This window comes from Cupressus sempervirens, chromosome 3 (assembly GCF_028749045.1).
Source record: "Cupressus sempervirens isolate cs-2001-9-10 chromosome 3, ASM2874904v1, whole genome shotgun sequence".
NCBI classification, from domain to species: Eukaryota; Viridiplantae; Streptophyta; class Pinopsida; order Cupressales; family Cupressaceae; genus Cupressus; species Cupressus sempervirens.
Genome location: NC_143120.1, coordinates 900,253,420 through 900,270,432, shown reverse-complemented (window position 1 = coordinate 900,270,432; position 17,013 = coordinate 900,253,420).

The window sequence follows — 17,013 nt, the reverse complement described above, 5'->3', positions numbered from 1 at the left end:
GGATTTGAACCTTTTGAAATGGAAACTTGAAGTTCTTTTTAAATTCTCAAAAATGAAGTGTTCCTAACTTTGCATGAATGCATCTAAAACCTTGATGTTGCAAAGATGCAAATGATTGGATTGGTTTAGTTTCACTTGTTAAAAGATATATATATATATATATATATATATATATATATATCTTTTGTAAATTTTTAGTTTTTAATGGATTTAAGTATGATTTGAGGGTTCATTTTAAGCACTAAAAAGAAGTGTGTATAATTTTTCTTCCTTAAAAAAAATGACCAAGATCTCCCACAAGAAGAAGAAGAAGAAGTAGATGGAATAAGAAGAATATAGACAAGAAGAGGAAGAAGAATTTCAAGTGCTTTGTCCACCTATAAGCTTGAAAAATCTGCAAACACTTTGAGATAGACTATGAGTTCCTTTGTCTTCTTCATGCTCATGTGGACCTACAAAACCAATTTATACAATCCTACCAATCACAAAAACAAGTAAAATTAGCCAAAATTAGCAAATGACATACAAAACTTGACTAAAAAAGCTAATGAAGATGACCCATGCAAGGTCCCACCGGGTGTGCCAAAATGTATATGAGAAATGTTAGTATGCTAATAGAAACCAAATTTAAATAAAGCTTCTACAAACTAAACAAAATTCATAAACTTCAAGATAGACTAAGATGAGCTCTCAATTGAGAATATGAGCCATTAATGGGCTCTCTCAATGAGAAGCTCCCTTGTTGAGTAGCTTTGTCTAAATAGATAGGATGTATGCTCAAGCTTTATGCTTCAAAAAGGGCTTCAAATGGAGTTGGAATTTGGGTGTGAGTGTATGGTTTTGATGTAAAATGGCTTCTTAAAATGGCATTATGACTTTACTTCATAGATTGTGTTAAAATGGCTTGGGAGAGGATTCCTTAAATAGGAAAAGGGCTTGAGGGATCAAGGGCTAGGATGCAAGGATGGAGAAAAGCTCATGGAGGGCTCAGATTGCATGAGAGGAGAGCACATGGATTGTGCTTCCTTACAGTCAATCAGGGAGTGACACATGTCATAGGGTGAGAGGATGGAGTAAAGGGGAAGGATGAGTCAACAAAGGAGGCTCAAGGGATAAAATCTTCATAAAGACCCTCATAATGGCTTGTAAGAGCAATAAAAGGGCTTGGAAGAGTCATTTATGGCCTAGTGGGCTTCATAAAGTTTTATGGTTGGGATATTTTGAAAGAGATGAGAGGAATTTCGACTTGGGCTTGATTAGGAAGGTTTAAGATTGCTTAGGATTGTGCAAATGATTAGAGGATGGATTAGGATGGTTTAGGATTAGCTTAGGGATAGGCAAGTGGATGGCATTTAATGAGGGTGGGTGAAGGAGGAGATATTTGTTAACTTTGGCTTGGGTTAGTAAGTTTTAACCCATGTTTAGGGAATGTGACAAGGTTAGGAGGGGATTAGGATTAGGTTTAAAGACATCTTCTAGAAGAGTCTAGACTTTGGATGAGGATAAAGACTTTCTAGAATAGTCTAGAACTTCCTAGGATGAGGATGAAGACTTTCTAGAAGAGTCTAGAAATTCTTAGGATGAGGATAAATTAGATTTTTAGGAAATAAATAAAGTTTTATTTATTTCAAGGGTTTGGGTTGAGGAGATATTTATTAAAACTTTTTTAATAAACATGAGGATTAATATTTAATCTTAATTAAATATTTTGAGTTGGGATTAGGGGTAGGAAATGATGAGATTAGTCTTTAATCAAAATTAAAGAAGGATTAGAAAATTTTGGAAGAGGTTAGTGGTCTTAAGGAAATTGGCCAAGTTTTGGGCAAAAAATAATTTTTTTATTTATTTTGAATTTTTCGGTCAATTTATTAATTAAATAATTTATAAATAAAGAAATAATGTTTAAATAAGATTTAAACATTTTTGGGAGGGATTCCTTAATTAAATATTTTTAATTAAGATAAAGGAATTTAATGGTATAAAAGTAAATAAATAAATAAAATAAATAATTAATTAATAAATGATGATGTCATCAGAAATTTTTTAGAAAATAAAAATACTTTATTTTCTAAAGGTTTTTTAGGTGTCTACACTCCTATGATTCCACCAATGGAGTGGAATGAAATAATAGAAGATGTGAGGGAGAAAAGGCTATGTGAAGATAGAGATAATGAAGCAGCACAGGGCAAAAAGAGGTATGTCATTATAATATTAAGTACATTGTAATCATGCACTAATTATTGATATTTGTAAATATATAATCTAAGATGTTTGAAATTGTTCATAGATTGCAGGACACATCTGTGGCTACAAAAGCGAGAATAGAAAAGGTTGGCCAACACAAACTTGGCTCTGGTGGCTATATGAATTTGAAGTCTCGACTTGTAAGTAGAGCAATGAATTTTGTTTTTTTTTTTTTTAATATAATGTTGCAAACGGTTTTGTTTAATGAAACCATACATGGAAAACTGACATTATCAAGCAAAAACCACAGGGCACAGATTTCAATGTGGAGGTCACAGATGAAGATAGAAAAATTGCCTTGAAGGAAGGCTATAAAGTTGTGGTTGCATGCCTACATGAAGAATCTGCAAGCCTTGCCCAAGAATCCAGTGCACCAAATGATATCTCACAGGTAAATTGGTCAGATGAAAAGTAAATGAATTTAAATAGTTGAGAAGATTCTTTTTTGGTATTAGTTTTAAATGTAAATTGACTACATAACAATGTGCATAACATTTTACTGCAACCTTCATATCCTACTATAGATTCTACTCCTGACGAAGGCCATGATGTGCATTATAGTGGTGGAGGTATTAATTTGCTATTGGAAATTAATTATGCAATTATGAATACAATTTAACATCTTCAATTGGAATTTGACGTGTATCCTTTTTTTGAATATTTCAGAGCATGTTGAACATCATGCTGAAGGACTGGACCATGTTCCAAGTGTTCAACATGTTGACATGGTGGAAGATCAAAATGTTAACGTACATGATGTGGCATTGTCAGGTAAGAAAAATGCATTTTATGTTGTACTTGTACTTAATTACAAAGTTGTAACAGTTATAAAAAGAAAAAGAGTATGCCAATTTATCGCATTCACTTGTTCTTGCAAGAGAGCCCCTTTTAGTGCAGCAACCTCCTGCTCCTCCAAAGAGAAGGAGCCATCATAATTTGACATTACACATGCCAGAAGAGGAGGAAAATGAAGTAGATATGGATGTCCCTATAAGCACTTTTCTTAAGAGAGCTCAGAAAAACAAAAAAAAGAAATGATGTTTCAAAAATCTTCTTTGATAAACCTTGTTGGATAATGAAATAACTTTTTTTAAGTAATTATGTATGAATGATGCGTATTAATATAGTTTTTTATTTTATGTTAATGAATATTGTTATGTGTTAATGAAGTTTTGATTAGTATTGTGTATTAATGATTTTTATATCATATTAATGAATGTTATGTGATTGTATTGATTGAATGTTATAGTTCATAAATGGATGAATGAATGAATGAAGTATGTAATTAGATGATAATGGGTACTTTAGATTGATGTTAGGGGGAGGGGGGTGAGGCCAGATGAGCTTCCACCTTCACATGGTTGGCCTTGTTAAGTAGAGAATATTATAGTATTCTTGAAACTAAGTGAAGCTCAAATTTGTGAAGTCTTCAAACACACATCCCAATTCTCTTTAACGAGATTGAAGTTTTTTCGCTTGTAATAGTCTCATTGCAGTCATCTTTTGGTTCCTTGAACATATAGTTCTTGCTTAGTTTAAATTACAATTATTAGATATTTTTCCATATTGGAGTTAGTTTGGCATAGAAACCTGCATATTTTATTATATATATTTAGTCAACTGAAAGCAATGTAGAAAGCATTCACATAGTTGATGTCTAACAAAAGAAGACAAGATGCATATACTATTTAGCATGGAAATCCTTGTAGGTGAATTGTGTGTGTATGTACACACACACAGACACAGACACAGACACACAGACACAGACACAGACACAGACACAGACACACACACACACACACACACACACACACACACACACACACACACACACACACACACACACACATGTATGTATGTATATAACTTCAAAAAAATGTGTAGACTCAATTAGCAAGAGACAACAACCTCAAATCCTTCAATGCAGAAGGAGCTGACCTTTGAAATGCAAAGTGTTTATAATGTAGGTAGATTTGCCTTAGATCTCCTTCAAGGTATTCAACAAATCTGCTTTGTGCTTATGAATAGTCCACCAAGATTTGAAATATTCTTTTTCAATAAATGCTCTAAACTTGGAATATACCTTCATAAAAATTCTGCCTTAGATCTGCTCATCATATTCAAAATAAGCCTTCACATGTCTGTTCACTTAGGTCTGATTTAGGTCTTCCACAAATTTGGCTTATAATTATGCTCTTGAATCTCTTAAAATCTTGTTTGTATTCAAATGATATTTAATGAATTGATTTATACAAATTTCCTCATACTTGAATCCAAATATCATTGTCATTGTCAAACATAACACAGATATAAAATCATTTTGGTTATTCGCTTGTTATACAAGTTAGTCTTATCTTTTTGGTTTTCACAAGTCATGCAGTTATGCATCTTTGGGATATCCACAAGCTATTAGAGATGTTTGGATGGTTCATATCCTTATTTTTTTGTGTGTTGTTTGTAGGGTTTTTTCCATGAAGTCTAAGGACAGACATGTTGGATGTTTGTGATAGACTTGTCCACCTATAAGAACAGTATCAAATGTAGAAAAAATGCAAAGAAAAGCTTGTAAGGGTTTTAGGTGTCTTTAGGCCTAGTACAACTCGTAAGGGTTTTAGGTGTCTTTAGGCCTAGTACAACTCGTAAGGGTTTTAGGTGTCTTTGGAAGGGTTAGTGAAGTTATAAAACCTTTGAAAAGGATAGTGAAATATATTAAAGGCATATGTGATTGTAAGTTGTTGAAGTTGACACTTTGTGTCAACTAGACAACAAATTTTAGTTTATAACTAATTGGTAACAATTAGATAGTTATACATCAGTGGTTGTTTACTATTGTTTGGTTATTTAGAAGGGATTTGTTGAGTGTTTGGGGGAGAAGTAGAGTTGGGGTGGTGAGACAAGGCATTGTGAAAAAATTATAATCAATAAAATAATCTTGTTCTCTGCAATTCAGTCTCTATCCCATGGAATAGTGAGTTCCTAAGATGTATCAAATGCATTTTGACTAATATTTAATGTGAGAAAATTTTATTATTATTTTTATCTTGTCCATGCATTCTTTTAATTTTCATTGCAGGTTGAGTAAGGAATAATAGACTGGTGCATTCAAACCAGTGACTGGTTAGGCACAGTCAATTGTACTTATTCTGAAGTTTCTAATGTAGATTCTCTCCTACCACCTGTAGTCACTGTTATTGGTGGGATACAATGAGTGATAATTTATTTGTACTATATTAACCAAATGCAGGAGGGTGGGAAAACTTGGTGCAAGTGCAGTGTTGGATGGTAATTGCTGATGGAGGTTTAGCCTAGACTAGACACCAGTCTAATAGACAGTGGATCATTTCATGTTTGAAAATGTTTGGGGGGTGTCTCTGTTACCAAAAATGAGATAGTAGAGCACTGCTAGTGTTATGATGGGCAAAATATGTCTTTCATTGTGATAGACTATTTCTAAGTCATCTATGTTGTTTCTTGCTATTGTCAAGCAGTCTTTGTTTTCCTTGAGACCATGAACAAAATTATCTACCATTTTTGCTAATGATAAAATTTTGACTTGTACAATGATAAAGTTTATTAGTAATCATTATAGTGGAACAACTTTTGACTTGTTCAAAAATTTTAGTCGAAGGTGTTGGAATTGATAGTGAACCCCAAGCTCCTAGAAATCACCTGCAACCAAAATACATGTTACATCTGTGTCTGAGAGAGAATATGATCCAAAAAGCATGCCTACTTTGGTGATGTGGCTATTATTGCAGCACTACAAAGTGTCTTATAGTGTTTCTCATTTTCTTAAATAATAGGCAATTAGTTCATGATTTCATCATATCTTATAGTGGAACAACTCCAAGAATCTTGGGTAAATTGCTTGCTATAAGACTTTCTTGTATAGGACACTCAATAATGTGGGCTAAGTGGTGGGCACAAAGAGGAACAAGAAAGGATCTGTATAAGTGCACGGTGTAGTAGAATTCAAAAATGAAATTATCTAAGTTTCATTCTGATTCTCCTCTGTTACCCTTACATACATACATAGCTCACTTCAATTCTTCAATGCTCTCAAACTTATACACATCCCTTATCAGTAGATCTGGTCATAATTCTCCTAAAATTTACAAATATTTCTAGAAATAGTAGCTACCTAAGACTCAGGAATTAGATATGAATGAGTTGAGATCAGCATTTATAATTCTTGAATAGGATTGAAAATAATTTTGATTTTGTAAGATGATTTGATATGTAGTAGTAGAATTCATCCTTGTTTACTTTTGATTTATAGGACCAGAGCCTTATCCATTGGGCAAGAAATTGACTATTGGCAGGAGATCTAATTCAAATAACTTGTATAAGAATTAATCAACTGCAATCACCCATCTCCATTCTTATGCAATATCCCTTTTATGAACTCATAAACCCTACTGATTTACTGAAGAATTTATATAATTTCTTGAATTAAAAGCAACAATAAAACTAGCATACAACCCATCCAGACTGCATTTAGCCAAATAAACCTTATTTAAATGACTTCAAAGTAAACAAACCCATAAACTGGAGATAGAAATTGATGATCCACAAATATAGTGTAAATACCCCTTTGTATTATCCTTTTCATATGACTAATACAATAACCAATAGAAAACCAATTGAATGCCCAAAATAGATTTCCATTTTTGTCATTTCCATTTTCTTATTAGAAAGTACAATGGAAGAAAACTCAAAACCTCTACATACTATTAGACCGACTGAATATGTACTCTTCTTGAAAGAAACAAAAAATTGCACAAGTCTCAGACCATCACAATGCCTTGAAAACTCATTTATATAGCATGAGTTGCAACAAGCAAAGGGCAATTGTGATCTGACAAGTGTCCAAGGAACAAAGCATCATACAAAAGACAAAAAAAATCACAACAGAATGCTAGGCATATCAAATATTCCTTTAGGTAGGCCCGTTCTAGTTTTTGTTGTGAATCATCAACTTCTGATTTGTCTCTCATTATTTCAGCTCCTCAGAATATGTGGCTACCAAGCTGGCCAAAGAAGGATGATCTTGTGATACTTCCAAATTGGTTTTCTCCTGTGGTTTCTCACTACTTTCACCCTGAGTAGGCATTATTACCTTTTCCCCTTCTTCTTTTTTTAGTTCTGGTGCAGAGGTGTCAATAACTTGCACCTCGCCTTCTAGTTTCTCATCATCATCTGAACTATCCTCCTCTAACTGCTTGTCCAATAGAAGATCTGCCATCGAAGTGTCAAATTGTATATCATCTGGCTAGCTGAACTGTAGGATATCATTTTGCTTTTTTAAAATATAACCAGCCTCCTTTTCAAAACCAACAAATTCTTACTTCAAAGAATCAAAAAAAAATTGGACTTTAACCAATTCCTCTGTCGTGGTGGCCCACCACGCATGCCCCTTTTCATTAATAACTTTATTTATCCTTGTGCAAAAAAGGTCATCCAATTCTTTACTCTACTCTTCCTTATTTTTCAATTTCTTCTTTCTATCCAAGGCACAAGGAAATAGATCGAATTTTTGATTCTTGTACTTATTCAAATAAGAAACAATTTTTAGTTGCAGAGAAACTCTCCTATTATCAAAATCTAATAGGTCAATAGCAATATCATACAATTTTTCAACATGGTCATGGGAAGACTTTATAACTAAATAACATAGAAGGGTGATTTCCTTTTCCCTTCTTCCCCATTTATTAACAATAGGCTTCAGGGTATCATCATGAGTTTTCAATTCCTCCCATATATCTATTACTTTTACAAACTGATCAAAGAATAAGGGCCACTCAATTTTGTCTGCTAAATACATTAGAGCCTTTCTAAGCTTATCCTCATACTGCATATTTAACTCTACATGTAAGGCCCATAGTTTGCTCTTCTCTTCTTCAAATTCCTCAGCTGTATAATATTCAGGCCTTTGAGGTGTGTCTAGTATCTCTACAAGGGGGGTGGATTTAAAAGGTTCCACTGGAGGATGGGGGTATGTTATTCTTGGCCTTGTGGATTTCTCCATTGCCTTGTTTTCAAGTTCAATTCTCCTTTTTACCTCCCTATTATAGACCTCAAGAAGTGTTTCATATTTATTCTGTAACTCAGACATAACCTGTTCCTCCTTCTTAGCAGTGGCCAACACAAACTTAGAAGAATCCACATTCCAATATGCTACCTATACATGTGAAGTGTCAGCAACCCTTCTTACAAGTATATTTCCCATCAACCCAGACTCATTTGATTGTGATGGTGTGGCTCTAGATCGCTTTCTCAACAACTAACTGACCAATGCAGCTTGATCTTCAATGAATGAAGTGCCTTGGAAGTCTCTTCTATTTGGGTCTTGTAACTCCAATCTACTTGAAACATAATTTAAAATTAATGCATCTGCAATATCCCAATTGAGCAATAATAAATTCTTAGATGCCTTTATCATTTTCCTCCCCTCCTCAGGGCTTATATTCTAAAATTCCTTCATCATTTTTTCTTTAATTTGGTTTTGCATCGAAGTTTCATCCATTTTTGGATGCTCTATTTTCATCTTTTTACATTTCTCCTCGAAAACAGTCATGTTTGTCCTCCATGCAAACTATTGAAAAGCCCTTGATTTCACAAAACTGTCATCAGTCAAAAATTGATGACTTGCTTGCTCTAATACAGGGTCCAATTCCCTGCCTCTATAATCAACTATTGTTAGATCCAAACTTGGGAGAGGAAGTTCTCGAGGGTTACCCTCATCTAATTTTGCTTGAGTAATAAAAATATCTCCATGTGATCCCATTTGCTCAACCTATTCACCAGTGAGTTGCTCTTCTCCGATCCTCAAAGGGGACTGGGTGGGTGAATATTCCTCATCTTGAGGCCTTTCTTCTGTCATTACCTTTTGCCTCTTAGGACTAGGCTCTTTAGGTCTCTCCTCTTGGGCTATACTGGTAGATCCTATTATTTGTTTGCCCTTGTCTATAGGAACTCTTTTATTTTGAATTATAGTATATCCGTGCCTCTTTTGTACAATTATTTTATCAGTTCTCACATTTGGAGTGAAAGCCAAACTCCTCATGACCTCTCTCGCCTTTTGAGGATATGAATCAATAAAAAATTGTTTCTTTTCATTCATGACCTCCATTATTTCAGGGAAGGTATTCATGAGCTTACTTATTTTGTCAGCCTCTCTAATAGCATTATCCAAAGGATCATATTTATTATCAAAACAATGAATGAATTCTAAGACCCGGGAATAAACTCTCCATTTTTCCTTTTTAGTTTCCTACTCCTACAATGAGAATTAATTCCTTATAATATCCTCTGGATAATAAGAATCATGCTTGACCGGTCCCAACTTGATTCTATGCCTCAACATCTAATTCAAAAATCCCTTAGAATCACAAAAACGGGGATGAGAGACAGCCATCATATACTACTCCAAAATTTTATGCAAAAAGATCCATCCCCCTTTTGTAATCACAAACTGATGGGCCACTATGTAGTTAGGGAAAATTGACCCTAATTGCCTTTTCAAAAAAAACATTTCTTCCACTCCCCCTAATTGCCATAAAACTTTAGCCATTCCCACCTTCAAAGGAACTTGGTAAGGAAAAACATGAGGGTTCCCCTTGAAACCATAGATTCTAAAAATAGTAGAAATAGGGTAGGGGATGATATCTCCCCAATTATGTGAAACTTTCAAGTCATGGGGGTTATCCATAGGCCTGATGAGACTCATTAGTACCCTAGGGATTCTGGGATTTTCACTCAATATGAGGCATCTCAATTTAGTAGCAAAATATCTATCAAATCTGACAAAATTAGCATTACTTACATCCTAGGTCATATCTGCACTCCACAACTGGACTGGCAGTATTTCCCCATTCTCCTCTCTATTTAGTTCCATCTCATTACCAAAATATGTCACTCCTTTGAACAAAAACATATGCATTAATAGAGAGTAGTGAGCAAAAGTTTTTTCCACCTTGCCCTTTGCAATCCCAACTAAACCAATGTGAATTTCTTCAGCCAAAAAGGAAGCAAAATCAAAAATAACATCTACACCGAAGGAAGCAATCTGAACCATCATGTACATGAAACCAATGGGCATAAATTCTTGCTCATCCTCACCAAAAACTTGGCATAAGGTCCTGCATATCTCTACAACTGGGGAAGTGAAAAGACTCTTCTTAAAAGGCTCTCTAGAGGCTACAGTAATTACTGGAAAAGTTCCTATTGTACCAACATGTGCCCTTAGTGCACCTCCCCTAATTACATCCTTCTTTGCTTTATATTCATTCTCTAATTCTAGTAGATTGATTTGCACATGGTAGTCTGATAATGGTTCTAGGTGAAAAACCTCTCTAATTTCTTCAGGAGTAATCAAGACTAGAGGCACACCATCCTTTCTTCTTACAACCCTAATGGCTTGGTCATAATTCTTAGCAATGGCTTCAAGTAAATTATAATCCATGAAAACACTTGGGACTACTAACTTTCCCAAATCAAAATTCCAGACATTAGCATGTGAGGCAAACAACTTTCTTTCCAAAAACCACTTTTTAAACAAGATAAGGCCAGTTTGAGTAGTTGTTGCATCCCTAAGCTAGTTCCCCTTGTCATATAGGCCATCACCAATTTTAAGCCTAGGGTTTAAGGAAATTAATTTTTAAACTTGTGCAGGCTATACAGTAGATTCTAGGAGTAATTCTAATAAATCATCGTGGACAATTCCTATCCACATAATTAATTTTCCCAGAGAATGGTTTCTTAGGAGGCATTTTGACAGTATTGAGAGAATTGGAATGCCACAGAGGTTATAACATGAGTACTTACTTGACATGCTGAACTTGTTCTTCTCTGAACTTCTAAATTTTCTCTCAAACGATAGAAGAATAGTTTCATGTCTTTACCAGGCTTAACACGACACAATCAATTATTCTCTTGTGCTTAGAAAATTTGCAATCTCTGTTCATGTGGGACTGGAATTAATGAAAATCTCTGTGTTATACTTTTTTTCTCCCACACACGAAGCTTCAACTTATCATAAATGTGCCGAATAGAAAAAATAGAGTGGAGTTGCACTTTCTTTTTTAAACTTGTGCCGTTGATCCTTGAAAAATCCTAGAATTTGGGAATGACAACTAAGCTGACTCAGCTTTCTTCTTAACACATTAGCAGTCAAGCCAATAAAACACCTCCACCTCTACCTTTCCTTCAAGGCTGGCACTTCAAGCCGAGCCCATGCATGACTATGCACACGTGTCATCAACTCGCTAACTCGTTATACGTAATTCTCGAGCACCTTTCCACAGCAAGCTAGCGATGATCACTGATCTTACTTTAATCGTGTGGTAGACATTTGAAACAACCTTTAAGAATATGATGGTGGGTCCATTGCTTGTTAACTCGCTATAACTAATTTTTGCACATCTCTTTATAGTGAGTCAATGAGTGTCGTCGAATCAGACTTGATCTTGTGGACAAAAATTTTACTTCAATAGTAGTGGGCCACGCTCACTAACTCGCTATACTTAACTTCCAAGCACTTCTTCATAGCGAGTCAACGCCACCCTTTGATCCTGGCTCGATCTCATGATCAGAAATCTTCATACCTAGTACATGGGAAGTGGGTCCATGATATTGTTGTCAATGATATGGGCCCTACAAATTTCTACCAAGCATTGGTTGAAAGTTTGACCAATGGATGGCAAAAAATGCGCTGACAACGCCAACATTTTTCGACCACCGTATTCGTCAAAATTTTGACCAACCTACTTGATGGTCAAATTTTCCACCAAAATTTTTTCAACCAGTGCCATCTAGTTTTCTACCATGCATTGGTCAAAATTTTGACCAATGCCCCACAGATTCTACCAAGCATTGGTCGAAAGTTTGACCAATGAATGGCAAAAAATGGCTCAACAACTTGGAAATTTTTCGAGCAACGTATTGGTCAAAATTTTGACCATCTAGTAGGTTTGTCAAATTTTTGATCAAAAAATTATCAACTGATTCGTTGGTCAAATTTGGTCGAAGATTGGTCAAAAAATGGGTCAAAATTTTGACCAATAAAGGTCAAAAAATGAGCCCAAATGTACTAGTGACACGATAAATGTGAGGCATTCCTAAATTATTTGATTCCCAAAAATGAAGAGAGGCACATCTATGCTGATCTGTTTGTAATCAAGCATATGGAAGGTTTGGTAAGTGAAATGAACTCGAAGGATATATACTTAGCTGTACAAGAGAATATAATCACAAATGCAGATGATACAGTGGAATGTCTTAGGGTGGATCCAAATAAGCTTGATGTGCTTAAATATTATTTGGGTCATGCTGGGGAATCAAATATGTTGAACGAGTTGAAGTTAAGAAATTTTCTAGGAGAACATGGCAACCTTTTAGCTCTTGTTGACTCTTTGGATGGATGCCATAGTGAATCAGTAAATGTAAAGCTACTGCAACTTTTCATCAACTTTTTGATTGACGATCCTAGTTATTTCAACATAAAGTAGGATTTGCAATGAAATTTTTTATTGATGGATTTTTCGACTTTGGATGGTGTATATGAGAAATATGTTAGCAAGTAATAGTAATCTATTAAGAGAACAAAAGCATTAACTAGCATAAAAACCATAACATATAAGAGAGACAAAGTGAAACCCTCAAATGAGAATATGAGCCATAGAATGGCCCTCCCAATGAGGATGGTCACTTGATTTAGGGATGAGTCTATTTGCTTAGATTTTGTATGTATGCTCAAGGCTTCTCAAACTAGCTTCAATGGTATTCTTGATGGATTTGGGCTTGGGTGAATGGATTTGATATAAAACTTGCTCTCAAAATGGCATTATAACTTTAGCTCAAGGATTGTGATGAAATGGCTTGGGAGGGGATTCAATTTATAGGCTAAGGGCTTGAGGGATGGAGGGTTAATATGGAAGGAAAGGAAAAAGCTTAAGGAGGGCTAGGATGCACTCAAAGGGGAGCACATAGATTGTGCTTGTTTAGCACCAACCAGGGAGTGACACATGTCATAGGGTGAGAGGATGGAGGCAAGGGGAAGGATGAGTCAACAAAGGAGGCTCAGGGGATAATATCTTCATAAAGACCCTTCATAATGGCTTGTAAGAGCCATGAATGGGCTTGTAAGTGTCTTTATGGCCTTTGTAAGAGCATTCATTGTTGGGTGGTTGGGATATTTTGGTGGGAGTTGAGATTGTTGACTTTCCTTAGCTTAGGAAAGTCTTAATCTTGCTTAGGGAATGTGACAACATTAGGGGTTGGATTAGGCTTGTTAGAGATTTGCAAGTGGATGGCATTCATGAGGGTGGGTGAGTTAGTGGCTAAGCTTGGTTAGTATGGGTGGATGGGGTGGATTAGGCTAAAAAGAGGGTTTAGGGATAAGTTAGGGGCTTATTAGATTTGAGGGTTTTATTTATCAAATAGATTTATTTGATAAATAGGGATTTTGGAATTAGATAGAAGAATAGGATTAATTGATAAATGATAGGTTATTTGATTTATCAATTAGGACTATAGATGATTAATTAAATTAATCAGCTAGGGGATGGTAGAGGATTAATTAAATAAGAATTTAATTAATGATGCCTTTAGAGATAACTAAATAGGATTACCAAAGTGGTGTAATCAAATTTAGGTGTCTATAGCTGGATGGTTGGAGAAAAGGTTGTTAGGATATCCCATTATATCATCATCAGGTATTGCATCAACACATGGAATTGCCAATTCAGTAAGGGACTCAACAATTGCTTTCATAAATGCTCTTTTGTTACCATCATCTCGTTTAAAATCTAGAGAGCTTCTTGATCATTTTCTAGATGAAATGCTTATCAGTCTAAAGAAAGCATTTGTGTCATTTGATATTTCGAGTGCAAAAGCCTACTTCAATTTCTTAGTTCAGCTGGCAAATGGTGAGCCTGCCATAAAGCATGTTGTCAAGGGTGCAATTAATATAATGGTCAAGCTATCTACTTGCGAAATTCAACTTGAAGGATTGAAGTTTATTTTTGGCTTCCTAATATTTGTGTTGGTTGCATGTGGTGCTAAAAAACATGTTTTGGAAAAGTCCACAGAAAAACCATGGTCAAATACTAGTTGTAGCAGTGGATCTGCTAGTTGTAAGTTGAAGTCAAATGTTACTAAAAAGAACACAGATGCACTAGTTAATCCAATCAATCAGGGAGCTCAATTTGCCATAATGGAGTGTGATGCCACATTAGCAGATGAAGATGAAGATGATGGTATGTCAGATGGTGAACTGGCTAGTATGGATAAAGAAGATGATGATGATAGTAATAGTGAATTCTCACATGCTCTACTATGGTACCTGCTGTTGCATTACTAAAAAGGCTTCTATTTGCTCCTTATGAGGCAGTTTAGACATCCTGTAGGTTTCTGCTTTGATATTCAAATATGCTTAGTTTGTATTTTCTTTAGGGAAAACTGACTCTTTTGGGATAATTGCATTCACAAATGCCTTAAATTATTTATTTTTTTGTTCTCTTCCAGCTTGGCCATGTCTTCTAGGTTGCTTCAGGTTCCCTTCCCAAAGCAGACAATGTTGGCAACAGATGATGTGACAGAGAGTAACAGATCTTTTCCAGTTCCTTCAGACACAAGTCTTGCCACTGGAGGCAATGGCCAAGGGATTATTGAAGAAGATACCAATACTTCATCTATTCAGTATTATTGTGATGGTTTCTCAACTATTCCCATTCTTAGGTGGCATTAGCATTGTAATGTTTTCCCATATTTTGATCTATGTGAAGCCTACCATGATGTGATGGATTCAGACAGGCTTCCTCAGCCTCACTTGAGAGATCATCCAATGTCAGATATTCTAACTGAAGTTGATTCAGTTGCAGCAGATGGTAATGAGATCTAGTTTTCCATGGATGAAATGAGTGAGGAAATTTTATTGCAAGTGGCAACTGAAATCAGTTTACACAATTCACCTCCATTGGATCCCCCAATGGAAACAAATGAAAGCAAAGATTTTCTTGTTACTGCAAATGATACAAAAGTAGTTCACAAGGCTTGAAATGTGGTAAAACCAAAGCTTCAAATGTCTACATATTCATGCATCATAGTGGAAACTTAAGTAGGTAATCTGCCAAAAATGAACAACGATAAGTAAATACAGTAGAGATTTTTAGAAGTAATAATTATCATTTTGAATTGCTAAAGACTCTTTATAATTCTATATTTAAGATTATTTAAATAATTTTAATACCTAAACTCCGAACTATAAATTTTAAAAATACAATTAAAACAGTTGCTCAAAAATGTTGTCAAAGAAGTTGAATGAAATTAATACTATCAAGTTGTCAAAATTGGAGACTTCCCACATGCTAGCTTCTATGCATAGTTCTGAAAAATCAAGCTTATTAATGACCAAACATAATCCAAATTTTCCTTGTATTATCATTAGATGGGTTTATCATAACCACAATCCTATCTTTACCTTACTGTCAAATCTAGACAACAACTTTATGCATAAATCTTTGTTGCAGAACTTTACTTTGCACATTCTGATATATTAAAATTCAATAACAACTTATAAACTTACCTTGGAGATTCCTATACTTCTTCAATTTCATTCCCTATTCATTCTTGGAGGACCTTCACAACAACTTCTATATTGAGGAGAAACTCAACACGTAGAAAATTTAAGGCAATTAAAAATAACTCATTCCTCTTGTACTTTGGCAAATAGTTTGTCACTGAGCTCTTGCATCCCATTCAAAGATACATCAATTTGCATGCTCAATAACAAATCTTTTTCATCAAACCCTCAAACAATGTCTTTTAGTTCCATGTAGAAAATCTAACCATTATCCATTTGGTCAATCTGTACAAACTCGACACTAATGATATCCAACCCCAAAACTTGGATTATCTTTTCCAATATGGAAATCTAAGGCAATTAGTTATCTTGACCCTTGATTGAACTTTGGAGTACAATCTCCTTCAACATTCATTTTTGTTTGTAACGACACTCTTTGTTGGATTGTAGGAGGAGGCAAAACGGTTTCGAGAAATCTAAGATTGGTCTAATGGAAAATCAATTGAAGGAAGAAAAATAAACTGGAATTGCTTGTGCCATGGTGGGATCTACAGCTCGAACTCTCAGTTAATAAGTTTTTATTGATTTTCCTATCAAAAAATTCAAATTTCAGGTAGAGAATCTATAATCTCAAACATAAATTTGAATGTTATAAAAAATAGTTGTACTATGTACTATGATAATTATATTTTCTTATCAACAATGTATTCATGACACTCAATGGTTCAGCTCGGTGGGGCTAGCTGTATACTAGTTGAAACATTTAGTTGTACTGCATATAAATCTCAGTCTGTAAATTTAAAACAGCAGATATATATTTGAATAAATTAAATTTGCATCAATACTATAGAAGGAATTTGCATTAGTATTGCATCTGAGTAATTTCAAACAATCCTTATTCTTTCCTAAATTCTCTGGCTTGAAACTGACTGTGGGTAGCATTTATTAGAGATTATCCTTGTGATGTATCATGGTCATGATTGCTAGACTCTTATAAAGCTTTTGAATTCACCTCTATAATATCTTGTACATTGTGATTTCCTTTGATTCATAAATTTTGAATATTGACTTCCCAATTTGATAATGATTCTTCGCCATCTTTTTTTTCGGTCCCTTTTCCTTATAAGTGCTTCAAGTGTATAATAACAATGTTCTACATCTTGAAAACTTCTTATGATCATATCTAG